Here is a 12,340-nt window from a genome sequence, read left to right as displayed (position 1 = left end):
TGGTTGACTAGACATTCCGATCTCAACAACTCTTATTGATTTGTCGGCCTGTTTAACAACTCTTGTTGAACCCTCAGCAGTCTCAGTCTCACTTGAGATTTCACGTAAAACGAGCTTACTCTGTGGCTTATGATCCCTCATATGGTCTTCTTCCAAGAAGATAGAATTTTTGGAGACAAACACTTTGTTCTCTCTTGGATCATAGAAGTATCCACCTCTCATTTCCTTAAGGTAGCATACAAAGAGGCAAGCCTTCAAACGAGGTTCCAACTTCTTTGGGTTAGTCGCTAGCAAATGTGCCGGACAGCTCCAAATCTTGAAGTGGCATAAACTACCTTTACGGCCTCTCCATAACTCAAAAGGTGTTTCAGAAACACTTTTTGAAGGAATGTTGTTCAGGATATAACATGCAGTTTGCACTGCATAACCCCAAAATGAGTCCGGAAGATGAGCATAACTCATCATAGACCAAACCATGTCCAACAAGGTTCTGTTTCTCCTTTTTGATACACCATTTTGCTGAGGTGTACCAGAGGTTGAGAGTTGGGACGCAATCCCATGTTCTATCATATAGTTTTGGAATTAGAGGTCCATATACTCTCCACCACAATCAGATCGTAGTGATTTTATCTTCTTACCTAACAATTTTTCAACTTCAGCCTTATACTTCTTGAACTTGTCAAAGGCTTCAGACTTACGTTGCATTAGGAAGAGATACTCAAACCTTGAGTAATCATCTATGAAAGGGATGAAATATTCATACCCACCCCAGGCTCTAACATTCATTGGACCATAGAGGTCTAAATGTACAAGCTCCAAGGCTTCCTTGGCTCTGTAACCTTTTTCAGTAAAAGGTCGTTTGGTCATCTTGCCTTTGAGGCAGGATTCATATACCGGTAAGGAGTTTTCTTCTAAACTCTTTATAAATCCACTTTGCATCAACTTCTCAATCTTATTGAGGTTGATGTGACCAAATCTCAAATGTCAAAGATGGGCGTTTTCCTTAGGAGAAACCTTTGGTCTTTTAGCTGTTGTTGCCATACTAAACATTTTAGTGTTAAACGAGGCTTTTATGACTAACGACCTTAGTACATATAAGTTATTTTCCATTGAACCATAATCAATCTCCATTCCATTCTTGAAAATAAACACTTTATTCTCAGAAAAGGAGACGATATAGCCTTGTTCAATGAGACAAGAAACCGAGATTAAGTTTCTCTTAATATGAGGAACTACAAAAACATTATCCAGTAACAAATAACATTTCTTGTCAACAAATAACTTTAGCCTGCCTATAGCAACAGCTGAAACAACCTCACCAGTACAAACTCGAAGAGTCATCTCTCCCTGTGGCAACGTTTGCCAGGAACTAAATCTTTGGTGAGAGGAACTAACATGATTGGTAGTACCTGAATCAAGGATCCAGGGAGAATCATCATTCTCTACCAAACATATCTCCAAGACCAATAAATCATATTTACTGTTTTGTCTCCTTTTGTGAAGAGTAGTGGGATCGAGGTCGTTTGCCAAGAAATTCATTTCACATGATTCTTTCCACTATAAGTAATCGGTCATTTTAAAAGATTTAAACGGAAATACTAAAGAGTTGCTAAAAAGAAAAACACATTAACCTACGTTAGGGTTTGAGTAAATACCCGTTGTAAAACAAAACAACATCCAATAAGGTTTTAGCAAAACTAACATGAACCCCGTATGACATCTAGTTTCGCAATGACGCTTCAAAGGTTTAGGACAAAAGCCGCTAAAGGGAGGTCAGTTATCCCTCATGAATTGAGAAGTTCTCAACTAATCACTAATACCATAACAACTTTTCTTCCTATAATGACTAGCCATCATTGATTTGGCCAAGAGATCATTAACTTACTTAACAATCTCTGTAAATGTGACCCGCCATTTTAAGCCCTAGAGGTTTGTCCCAAAAGGTCAATCCGAACGGAAAAAATCCGATTGGGGCCAAACCTAAAGTGACCCTATCCATTTCTAGAGTTCACCTTGATCTTGACCAACTGCACAAAACCTATCTGAAGAGGGACGCACAAAGGCGACACGAGGGAGTACATAATGATCTCACGGTGTGAACCAATGATAGAGACCATAGAACGTGTTGACACACACCCTTCACCCACTTACTATAAACACTCTCTCCGTTCACCTTGATATTGACTCGTGCAAATACCATCCGAAAGGGGATACATCCTGCGCACCACGAGGCCAAGCATGAATCTCACAGTGTGAACATACAGGGAGAAACATGAGTGGAATCAGACATATCAGATACGCCTCTTCCTCCCACTAAGTATTTTATAACCTAGAGTTTAGCTTACTTAGAAAAAACATGACTAAGGATTTTAACTAAGTGACTTTTAGGTTTGCCCAAGAGTAACATTTACCTTGGATAGTTGAACAACTTTTGATCATCATCCATTAAACTCTTTAACGGAATCTTTGAGCAAATTGTCGCATGCTTGTTGAAAATCTATCTAATTCACCTTTCCAGGTAGGTTCCCAAGTAGGGATCTTACGTTTCCGTCAACTTAAGAACCCCAGCCTAGCCATAACCCGCCTTAGACAAAAGGTCCCTTATAGATAGGTTTACAACAAATTTAATCTTTTATTTCAACCAATTTAGTCCTATTAAACTGATTTTAAAAGATTAATCTAGGTTACTAAACTCTTTAGAACCACTTGAACTTAGGTCAATCTCAATCCAATTTTAAAACCGTTAAAAAAAATTGAGTTCACCCTAAGTTCGCAGGCAACTCTTAATTATTGATTTTAGGTCTAATTTCCTTTATAACACTTATAAACGGAAACAACCACCACATGCGAAGCTAACACATGCAAGGCATTCATAACGCTTATAAACAATCTAAGTGTCATGCTCAATGCATTGTCCATTCGTTGCTACTTTTTTTATATAACACTTATACAAACAACAATGAAACAAGCAAAACATGCTGCCATTCACCCTTAGACTATAACACTTATAATAAAAGGGTGATGCATGATAATGCTCACTGCATGCAAAATATAACTCTTATATTTCATGATGCATGCGCATGCTTTCAAGTAATTTCTTCATGCTCGATTATAACATTTATAATGCATGATGCATGATGAATTGCACAACCTAAGAGGGGTTTTGAGCTATATGTCAAACACTTTGGCATATACACCATACATCACATGCATAATAAACCAATGTTGATAAATCGGGTAAAATTGCCATAAAAAAAACAAAATTAAAGCTAACTATTACAAAAATAAGGAGTCTCCAATTTAAACAGACGAATCGGGTCTTGAACCACTCGGGCAAAGCATCGCGTCTCCAACCATCGTGTACTAAGCACCGCGCGATCGTCTACACGATAAAACAAACGCTTTGCTCTATCGCTTACCAGAGCTCCTAGAGCTAAACGATCATTTAGCATTTACTACACGATCATTTAAAAAAATCTAAATGATCGTTTAGCTATTACTACACGATTGTGTACCTTTTACTAAGCGATGAAGCTTGAGGTACACGATCGCTTAGCATGCTCCGCACAACGCCCACCTTCCGCGATCGTTTAAACTACTACAATGCCACGAAACACCATTATCTAAGCGATCGCTTAGCTAGTGCCTCCATATCACATATGCAGGATCGTGTAAGTAGTAACTAAACGATGATGCTTGCTAACTATACGATCCTCTAGTGCGCGCCTCTTACTAAACGATGAGCATCACATGCTCCCACCATGATCGTCTCCTTGCAGCGCCTACGCGATCTGACAACCAACGCTACGCGATAGAGTAAATGATTTATCCTATCGCTTAGCATTAACTAAACGATCGTTTAGAAAATATTACACGATCGTCTAGAAAAACTAAACGATCGCTTACTTAAATCCCAACGATCATTTACCTGAGGCTACATGATACAACTAACACTTGATCTTCTCCTTCGTTGAGCCGCATCTCCATGCTTCAAACCTTCATCACAAACGACTCGACTAACTCAAACTTTTTGAATTATAGACTCAATTCCAAAGTTAATTATGCCCAAAAACATAGGGGCCCTTAAAATTAACACTTTGTAATTACATAAAGCTTTAACAAAAGGCAATTAAACCTGAAACATTCATCAACTCAACCAAAAATGTAGAAAATGATTAACCACAAATGCAGAAACCCACCGCGACTAAAAAATGAGTTCAATACAGAGTTGTAATTTGGAATATAACAATAACTTAGCTCTGATACCAATTGAAGGAAATTGAATCAGAGATTTCCATGAGTAGCGGAAAATAGATCATTCCAAATTACAACCATGAATGAAAATTACAATTACAGTCGTAAACAAAACAAATAGTTATGTAATCAATACAGAAATTACAGCATGAACAATCAAATAAACAAGGAGAACGCTATGAATGTTTGTCGACTTGTCTCCATGCTCCTTCCTCATGAACACTAGAACACAACAACATCGAACGCTCGAACAACACGACCGCAACACTGCATGAACACTTTGCACTCATCCTCAGCGATCGCCTCGATCACGAACTCCCCAGCAACACGAATGACCTCCATAGAACCTTGAGTATGAAACCACCAAGAAGGTTACCTTGGTATTCTCGGTGTGAGAATCCAGAGGGTGGACTCTGTTTAGACTTGGAATGAGGCAGACAAAGGAGGAATGAACAATCATATACACGATTGGGCAAGTGGGAGAAGACAGAAACCTATCGTATAGGTCAATGCCAAATCGTTTAGCTAAAGCTAAGCAATCATCTAGCAAAAGCTAAGTGAACGTTTAGCTCAGTGTTTGTCCCCTATAAAACACTACACGATCATTTACTTCGCTCAAGCTGTCGCTTAGTAAATCTGTATTTACTTGACAAGCTTCGTGAGTTTCTTTTTCCGAGAGAAGACTTAAAAACAATTTTTCAACCATACTAAAATTAGGAAAACAATTTTCCCTTTATCTCATGATTAGCAGGAACCACCAATAATCTCCCACTCAATTGGTTATTAGAGAAAAAGATTTAATTATCCAATGATTAATATTATTATAAATATAAATGATAACCAACTTATCATATTATATTTATAACCTATAGTTTTAATATTTCATCTCATGAAACATATAAACCATAGTTCTTTTTCTATTCCGTGGTACCTAATGTAAATCTCATTTACATCAATCCTCCACTAAATGTATCTTATACATCATTCTGATTATATCATTTATAATCAAAATACCTCTTGTCAATTTGAACATTTCAAATCAACACCAAGAACTGATCCTCCACTGAATCCATTGAGCTACCAAGGGGACCTTATAGACCTGTAGCTCGAAGCTCCAACGGTACGTGAATAACTGACTAAACTCTTTAGTCACGGGATCCACCATCTGTTAATTGTCAGACACTCCACTAAAGAATGACAGCTGAACTCTTCTTACCACAGATATATTACGTGTCCATCTTAACAAATCGCTTAAGGCATGATTCTATAGTTACATCTTAACAATCAGAAGTGTAACAACCCTTCACAAATCGCTCGTAAGTACAGCTCAGCCAATAACCGTTATGTCTCTATAGTTACATCTAACTCCTTAAGTACCACTAATCCCTCTAATAAACATAAGTCATAGTCCTACTATGACTGAGTCTTCTATTCCAAAGAGAAGCTGTGACCACTATTTTCATGCCCGAGAATCAAACCTTAAGGGAGCAATCTCTTTACTTATCCCTGCTTCGAGAACGAAGTGAATTCCATCTTGTGGATTGAGTTCCCAGCTTCCAGATCAGACAAGTCCCCAAAATGGTAGGCATGTTGAGTTGGTAATCTGGCCACTCTCACCCATACTAATCAAAGGACCACCCTCAAAGGCAGGAGTTCCCAAAACACTTAAGATTAAGGTCGTGTCACATATTATGTTTAGGTGAGATGCAAGTCTCTAGTATCAACGACGTTATATACAGAGTCTAATCATCTCGTGGTCTAGGTCTTATACAAACTCTTTGTATAGGACAACCTCACTCACACATCTCCGCATGAATGGTTAGCATCTACCATCTGTAGTAGTTTACAACACTTGCAAACCTCTACAATGCGAGCCGTATCCGTAGTGTCACTAGGATCAGGTATCCCACCTTAATCCTTATACTACATACCTATTTAGGTTATCACTTAAGGCATGATCCACTTGTATATCACATATACATGCTTAAGTACACATGAGATAACCAAGGAGCTTTGTTTATTAGATATGAGTAAATGCCAGAATTAAGTAACACTTATTTTATGCATTAAATAATGTGTATCTTTACAAACAACGAGACTTCGGGAGAATTAGGACACCAATCCCAACAGTTCAAGCCCCAGAATCAGCCTTTAAGGGAATAATTTATCTACTTACACCTATTTCAGGGAAAGAGTGAATTTCGTCTTGTGTAGTTGAGTTCCCAACTCCCCAATCTGACGAATCCCCAAAGTGGTAGGTTTGAGTTGGCGATCTGGCATCTCGTACCCATACAAATCAAAGAACCGCCCTCATAGGCAGGAGTTCCTAACTCACTCAGGATTAAGGTCATGTTACCTATGGTCATCCTAGTGAAATGAAAGTCTCTGTCATGAACGGCGTTATATGACAAGACTATACATTTCATGGTCTGGTCTTATACAAACTCTTTTGTATAGAGCATTCCCGCTCGCATGTGTAATACATGAATTGTTACAAAACGGGACACACTCGTAGCATCAGCAGGATAAGGTTTCCCTCCTTTGTCCATATACTACAGACCATTTAGGTTATCACTTAAAGCACGATCCACTTATATGTCTCCACATACATTCTTAAGTTAGAACGACAACCGGGGGTCTTAGTTTATTGGTTTGTGGTTAATATAACTAAAATAAATAAAATATCTCATATTATTACAGCACAAAGAGTTTCTTCATACAAGTGTTTACAAACTACAGAATCCTACGAGATTTAGGTCATTAACCCCAACAATCTCCCACTTGTCTTAAAGCTAGTGGGGTGTATAAGATAATTACAAGTACAAAATAACAAAATAGGGCACAAAAGCCCAGTACAATAATGAAGGATCTCATATCTAAGAGTTCCATGAGCGTGTTCGGATCACTTCGATCTCACCGTGACCGAAATACACATTATACATTCAAAACATACAGTTATGCAAACAAACTCTAACTATCGACATGCTATGAACAAGAAAAAAACAAGGGAAAAAGTTCCATACCAGTTGAAGACGTTCTTTACACTTCGGAACTCCAACGCAGCGGAAACCTCCACGCGATCTACCAACGCCCAGCAGCAGCGTCAACAACAGCAACACAAACAACCGCACGAACACGAACACCGTGGGGACGACACCAAAAGCCCTGGGTATTCTCGAAGTGAGAACCCAAAGTGTGGTCTTTGGTGAATTTGGTAGAGGAAGAAGGAATACCAGATCGTGTAGGCGATAAGCAAGTGGGAGGGAAAAAGACGCTATCACATAGTAGAAATGTTTATCGTTTAGGAGGAGCTATACGATCATGTATGATTTATTGAACGATCGTTTAGGAAAAGGTACACGATCATTTAGTAAAATCGTACTATACGATCGTTTAGAGAAGCTATCCGATCATGTAGCAAATAGCGTGCGATCGTTTAGGCGCGAGGTAGACGATCGTTTAGGTGGAGAGGAATATCGTATAGGCCCTCGTTTTACGTAAGCGATCATTTACAATTCTCCAACGTGCGCTTGCAAATTTCTTTTGGCCAATTGATCAAAATGAAAACTATTTTTATTTTAACTCATCGGTTACAATAACCGACGTTGCCCCAGTAACCCACGTTCGAACATGAATTTTGGATTAACTATCATATAATTAACCAACTAATTAATTAATAAATATAATTGATAACGGGCAGAAATGCACGTTATTACAGCACAAAGATATAAAATAATGAAGGATTGCAACGGTAAAAATATACAAAATTGCGTCCAAAAGCATTAAGTTTAGAACATTGCAATCGCATGCGTCCATTGCATTAAAGCAGCTAACATATGTATTTTGTGCAGAAAATGCGTTGACGCAAGGCGAAATTATGATCCAAGGAAATTAGCGTCCGAGGACATAAGAAATTGTGACCGCAAGGCTATGCGATCATATGCATTCACAAAGATCTGCAAGGTGGCTGCGTAGAGCTGACGCATCAAGGTGAAATCTTAATAAATCATGATGGGACAGAAAGCTGATGACGATCGAATCCGAATTTAGTTGACAAGCCGTTAACGACACTGTAGCAAGTACACTCAACTTTTCAGTGACAATTATTCGACGCATCAGATAGAGAACTAATAACATCCCATCAGTGCAATCATTTGAGAGAAAAGCTCTTCAACCTGAAGCTCTATAAATACCGAAGGCCGCCTTCGTTAAAGGAGTTCGGAGAGTTCGGTTCCACTATTCAGAATTTAGAGTTCTTCTTCACCATAGATAATTGTAGTCTGTAATTTGATATACTTAGAAGGCGGAGGCGAGTAAAGGGAGAATACGCCGAGAGATCGTCCTGGTTAACTCGGAAAAGTGCCGGGGAGCGTTGAGAACAGAGAGAGGGCTGACTCTTGTGAAAGCAAGAACATCTTTTGAGCAGAGTAGAGAAAACTCAGTGTAAAAGCCTTAGGAAGCAAGATATTGCTACTAGGCTCTTTATCCTTATTTTTCCATCGTCATTTTGTATTCTGAACTTATTTATAAAATAGAATTTGCATCTCTATATCTATTCTCTCTTTACATTACGCATGAGTAACTAAACTGTCGAATGGGTTGAGAAGCACTTAGCTAGCATAACCTGAGATCTTCATTCTATGGGATCATCTTGTATTATGTATGCACCATTCATCCATTAGAAATGCTGGGTAGAGTGGTCTAAGGATAGAATCTAGGCTTGGAAAAGTCAGATTAGAATATAGGCTCGGGAGAGTCAGATTAGAACTGCATAATCAAGAGATAGAAACTTAGGAATAAATTCTATTGCAATTAACACATCACATGCACCCTAGAGATAGGATATAATGGTATGTGGTCACCTTGTATCTGTGTGCATCATTCATCATCGCATAGACAAGAAATAAAGACTTAGGAATAAGTCCTATAGACATCATCGCATATATCGCACGCGTCCTAAAACTAGGAGCTATCGCATTTGCATTGGAAAATGAATTGTTGTCGCATGTTTGTAGCATGATCACATAGTTTGAATGAAATCTCAGGAAGGGCTAGCAAAGACCTTCTTAACCCGTTCCTACGCATACTCATTGCACTTTCATTGTTATTGACTCTTTTCTCAATTCCACCGCATAGACTTTATACATTAAACAAACATACCAATTAACACATTGTTTTATTTGTCATCGCAAAGTCATCAGAAATCACTGGCACACTGTTCCATAGTCCTTGTGTTCGACTATGGGCTTACGAGGCAAATTAGTAGGATTTATACTTCGATCTTGCTAAAAAAACTTGTTTGCACAACGTATATTCCACCATCGCATTCTACACTATTATTTCATCATATTAACCATACATCAATAATCATATTATATTTTTATCCTACAGTTTGATATCACATATCTACTATAGTATTTTCTCCTCTACCTTATATAAATCAATTTATATCTAATTTCCTAAAAAATAATGTATCTCATACATTTAACCAATTATATCATATATAATTAACCAGTCCAATTATATCATATATAATCGAACTTCCTCTTGTCAATTTGAACATTTCAAATTAACCCAAATACTGGTTCTCGACTTTATCCAAGCTACCCAAGGGACCTAATGGACCTGTGGCTCGAAGCTCCAATGGTTCGTGAATAGCTAACTAAACTCTTTAGCCATGAGATCCACCATCCGTTAACTGTTTGGCATTCCACTAAAGACCAACAACTGAACTCTTCTTACTGCAGATATATTTCTGTGTCCATCAGATATAAACAATCATGAGTACGATGATCCTTCACAGATGCTCGTAAGTACAACTGGGCCAAATTACCATTTTGCCCTATAGTTACATCTCACTCCTTAAGTACCACTGATTCCTCTAATGAACAATACAATATAGTCCAACTATGTGTGAATACCTCTCGGGCCAAGAGAAGGTGTGTGGTGCCACATCGTTCAAGCTCCGAAATCAGCTCTTAAAGGAGCTATCTATCTACTTACCCCTGCCTCGGGAAAGGAGTGAATTCTATCTTGTGTAGCTGAGTTCCCAGCTCCCAAATCAGACGAATCCCCAAAATGGTAGGTTTAAATCGGCGAACTGGCCACTCGCACCCATACTAATCAAAGGACCGCCCTCAATGGCAGAAGTTCCCAACTCACTCATGAGGTCATGTTACCTATGGTCATCCTAGTGAAGTGAAGTCTCTGTCATGAACAGTGTTATATAACGAGACGTTAACACTTCGTGGTCAGGTCTTATATAAACTCTTTGTATAAGATGCCTCTGCTCGCATGTCTCTAACACGAATGATCAGGATCAGACCATCTATGATAAGTCACAACACTTGTGATCATTCCACAAAGCAGGTTGCATCCGTAGCGTTACCAGGATAAGGTTTCCCTCCTATATCCATATACTACAGACCATTTTGGTTATCACTCAAGACATGATCCACTTGTATGTCACTACATACATGCTTGAGTCACATACAGATAACCAGGGATTTTATGTTTATTGGTTTGTGGTAAAGCAAATAAAACAAGCAACTGTGCAAAAATACAAGATGTGAAGTAAATATCATATATTAACAACACAAGCGTTCGTACAAACTGTTTATAAACTACAGGACACGAGACTTTAGGGCATCAATCCCAACAAATAATACTTCCACTTGCCCTAGTCTAGACGCGAATGGTCTTGTAGACCCATGCTTTCTAGGTGAACCTTAAACACTATAGCGGTGATAGCCTTCGTAAATGGATCAGCAACATTGTGCTCTGAAGCTATCTTCGTGACAATCACGTCCCCTCGAGCACAACCTCTCTGATGAGATAGTATTTCCGCTCTATATGCTTGTCGCGCTTATGACTCCGATGTTCTTTGGAATTTTCCATAGCACCACTATTATCACAATAAAGGGTGATGGGTCTAGGCATTACTGGAATAACTTCCAGATTAGTGTGGAACTTCTTGAGCCAAACGACCTCCTTAACAGCTTCACAAGCCGCTACATACTCGACCTTCATAGTGGAGTCAGCGATGCACTCCTACTTAGTGCGTCGCCACACTACAGCCCCTTCGTTAAGAGTGAACATTAATCCTAAAATGGATTTCCAAGAATCCTTATCAGTCTGAAAATCAGAGTCCGTGTATCCTATAAGGATCAAGTCCTTAGAACCATACACAAACATATAGTCCCTCGTTCTCTGAAGATACTTGAAGATGTTCTTGATGGTAGTCCAATGACCTTGTCTTGGATTAGAATGATATCTACTGACTATCCCCATAACATAGTAGATGTTAGGTCTAGTACATAACATCTTATACATCAAACTACCAACGACAGATGCATAGGGGACCCGTCTCATTTCCTCAACCTCTTGAGGTGTCTTAGGACATTGCTCCTTAGTCAATGTAACTCCATGGGGAAAAGGCAAAAGACCCCGTTTGGAGTTCTGCATCGAATACTTGATCAACATCTTATCAATGTACGATGCGTGAGACAGTGCTAGCACTTTGTTCTTTTGATCCCAAAATATCTGAATCCTAAGAACAAACTGAGCCTCTCTTAAATCTTTCATTTGGCATTGAGTTGCTAGCCAGTTCTTAACTGAAGTCAGTAAACCTACATCATTCCTAATTAGTAGGATATTGTCTACATATAACACTAGGAAAACTACTGAACTGTTGATGATTTTCTTGTAGACATAAGGTTCATCAATGTTTTGGTCAAAGCCATAAGATTTGATCACAGTATTAAACCTTATGTTCCAAGATTAAGATATCTGTTTCAGCCCATAAATGGACCGATCCAGTTTGCAAATCTTTTGCTCCTGACCTTGGGCTATGAATCCCTCAGGTTGCACCATATAAATGGTCTCCTCAAGATTACCATTCAGGAAGGCAGTCTTGACATTCATTTGCCATATCTCATAGTCAAAATATGAGGTAATGGACAAGAGGATGTGGATAGACTTAAGCATGGCAACAGGCGAGAAAGTCTACTCATAATCAACTCCCTCCACATGGGTATAACCCTTTGCCAAAGGTCTAGTCTTGAAGGTTTGCACTTTCTCATTAGCA

This window comes from Benincasa hispida, chromosome 4 (genome assembly GCF_027475165.1).
Source record: "Benincasa hispida cultivar pf3 chromosome 4, pf3_genome.v1.1, whole genome shotgun sequence".
NCBI lineage: Eukaryota > Viridiplantae > Streptophyta > Magnoliopsida > Cucurbitales > Cucurbitaceae > Benincasa > Benincasa hispida.
This window is presented reverse-complemented; position numbering follows the sequence as displayed.